Raw genomic sequence first — 3,471 nt, forward strand, 5'->3', positions numbered from 1 at the left:
TGACAGTGACTAACAAGTCAGATTCATATAAAAAACAGAAAAAAGACAGAAAGCATTCAACGTTTTCCCAGAGAAGCACTGTCCAGAAAAGCACAACTGAAGAAGATACTCCAGACGTCACGAACAGGAGTCCAAGAACTCCAAAAAAATCTATATGTGTACAAAAAACACATCTTTCCAAAGATACCAAACACCTGGATGCACACAGTGAAGCAAATGTTGATGAAAACAAAACAGCTTTAACACACAGTAATTCTACCAAAGGTGATATGCATACAAAAAATGTGGAGGCCACAAATGAAGTGGCATTGAATATGGTCATCCAACAGGACAAACTAATTAACCAGGAGTTGAAGCAGACTCAAGATAATGAACATGTAAAAGAAGTTGAAAATAGAGAAAATAATCAGACTACAGGTATTGAAATTACATTACCTTCTAAGAACATCAGTGTCCAAGAGGAGGATGAACAGATCGCAACTTGCATTGCAGAGCATTCAGTGGAAGATGACGATAGACAACCAAAGGGAGAGGTGTCAGCAATGAAGAACACTGTAAATGAAAGGACACTAGTTAAAAATGTGACCAGTTCTGCTTTGGAAAGCCCAGAAGAAGAAATTCCAGCTGAAACAGAGGTAACTGTAATTACAAAGCATCTTAGAACAAGAATAGTAACAGCCACATCTCCATCACCAAAAAAATCTCAACGGCCTAGCACACAAGTACTGGAACCTCATGTAATGAAGATTCAGGCACGGATAAGTGAAGCCTCTTGTGAAAAAGGTGCAGGGAGAAAGACTGAGAAGACCAGAACTCCTGTCAAACAGAAGAGTAAAATAAAGGGAAATGAGACATCTTCAAAAGATAATGAGAATGAGCAAGAAGTGGAGAGAGAACAATCAGTAACCTCTGACAAACAGCAAAGGACAAACATCTCTAAAGATAAAGCAAAAAAGATGGAGGAGATTGTAAAAGGAAAACATATGTTGCCAATAGGTGCGAGGGTAGAAACAATACATGGAAAATCAGACAAGAAAATCCTGGTAGATCAATCAGAGAAAATCTTGGAGGAAAAAGAGCCAGATACTTTTGACAAAAAAGAAGAAAGAAGTGCAAATCTTGATCACCAAATTGGAAAACAGTATAGTTCTCTGGAGAAAAGGTTGTCAAAGAAAACATTTGTAAAAGAGACACAGCCAGAAGAAAAAGATAATGAAGGGCCAACCACAAGTAAAATTCTTGAGCAAGTGGAAGATGCAAAAGCAGATAAAGGAAGGGCACTCCAAAAAAGAAAAAGAACCGGACTTATTCAAGTCACATCTGAAAAGAAATCCAAACGATACAGCATAGAACATCAAGAAGAAACTTCTTGTAAAGTGGTTGTGGAATCCACAGGAGAAGATGTAGGTGGCCAGGCTAAGCTGAATGAGTGCACCCATAATGAGATGAGAACAGATAAAAAGACTGAATCTGGTGATCTTGTAGATGATGATTTTTTCTGAGGTTGGATGAACAGATTAACAGTAATGATCCAGAGATCCAAAGAAGAGGAAATCAAACTTTCATTTACAGAATCTCAAATAGTAATCAGAAATGAAGCAGGACCTGGTGTAAAAACAAAGCAAGTCTTGCTTAAACAAAGATCATCACAGAAAAACAATCCATCACTTCAGGATAGTCAGAGTGAAGCAGAAAATACAGCGTCAGAAGAGGAGAAAAGTAAACCTGAAAAAAAAAAAAAAAAAAAGTCATTGTTGATGTAACACCAAAGAAATCTAAACGCAGATCTAAGTAGGCCATACATTATGTACTTAAATATCCATCTTTGAAGAGCACTTGATATACTATTGGTTATGGTATCTAAAGGAAATATACAGTGGATTCAGAAATTATACAGACCCCTTAACTTTTGTGTTGTGGATTTGATTTTGAATAATGCCTATAGTTACTATTTTTTCACTTTAATCTATACTTAAATCATCCATAATTTTACAAAAAACTAAAAACATGTTTATAGAGTTTTATTGAAAATGTATTGAAAAGATTTCAGTGATGTTTGATAATGTTTAAATCTGGGCCACTCAAAGACATTTCGGGACTTGCCCCGAAAGGATTTAAATAATAATAGCAATTATCCTACTGTAAAACATAATTGTATGTTTATTAATGTCTGAAATACAGTATAGATCTGTTATCTGGGTTCTGTATTTTATGCTATAGGTAAAATATGACCCATATGCATTTAACATATTGTTAATTTCACAATAAGAGCATTTTATATACTTTATTCTCTGTTTATTTTTCTCTTTATACAATTACTATTTTTATTGTCCTTAATAAAAGTTTGTATTCATTTTATTTATTATTGTGACTTTGTTACTAGTATGAATGGTATGATACAAAATTTACCAGCATTTATTCAAATCTAGTTGTTATATCCATTACTAAAAAAACATTAACACCAAATATTCAACACAGCCAATGTTAAACAACTCTAGCTCCAAACTAATTAAAGTCATTTTTCAATGTAAATATTTGAGCTAAAATTTTGATCTATGCTGACTTAAAGGGACTATCACACCACTATTCCCCAGACTATCACACCATCACCAGTCTAAACATTTTACATGGATTTATGCTTTTTACATTAAATTCTGACCTTGTCATTTGCATGTCACAATAGATTTCTTTTTAACCCAGCAAACACATTTATTATATTTAAGTTGTGAATAGGTTTGCATTATTATCACATAACATCCACTTATTTACAATATTGCCAAACAAGGTTACATTTTGGTTAGTCGCAACATAACTAGGTTAAATAATTAGGTTTGTCACAACAAAATTAATAAATGTAAATATAATTCATAGGTACTTGTGGGGAAGGATTTAATTTTTGGCACTTATTTTAACTTTCTAACTTTACTGTTTAAAGTTTGTGCCGGGATTTAAAAGCTATTTCTTTTCTATTCTAAGTTAAGACATATACATTAATAATTCGTGTAAATAAATAATACATATATAAATTATGCATATATAATAATACATTTATTTGCATTTCTTAAATACGAATTAAACTCTAACGAGCAAATGTGCTGCTCTCAGCTTTCAGGACGACTTTTATTTTGAAATTACCAACAGTTGTGATGTTAGCGACATAGTGCAGCTTCTTCCTAAACATTGTAGTACCTTAAGAACGCACAATGTTTTATTAGCAAGCTTTTATTTATTTTATAAAATGGACAATGTTTAAATACAAAGCGTGTTTTCGAAAATAACACGCGTTGACACCCAGCATTTACTAATTGTTCTGCTCTACAGTAGTAAATAATAAATGAATGGAAGCTGTTTTTAAATGAGATGCTTTTTGTTTGAAGTCATTTACTCAGTAACTGTATCTAAATACTGTAACTGGTTTGCCCAGATATAGAACGTTATTGTACGATTAATTAAACAAAGTTAGTTAAAAGC

This window comes from Trichomycterus rosablanca, chromosome 21, assembly GCF_030014385.1.
Source record: "Trichomycterus rosablanca isolate fTriRos1 chromosome 21, fTriRos1.hap1, whole genome shotgun sequence".
Lineage (NCBI taxonomy): Eukaryota > Metazoa > Chordata > Actinopteri > Siluriformes > Trichomycteridae > Trichomycterus > Trichomycterus rosablanca.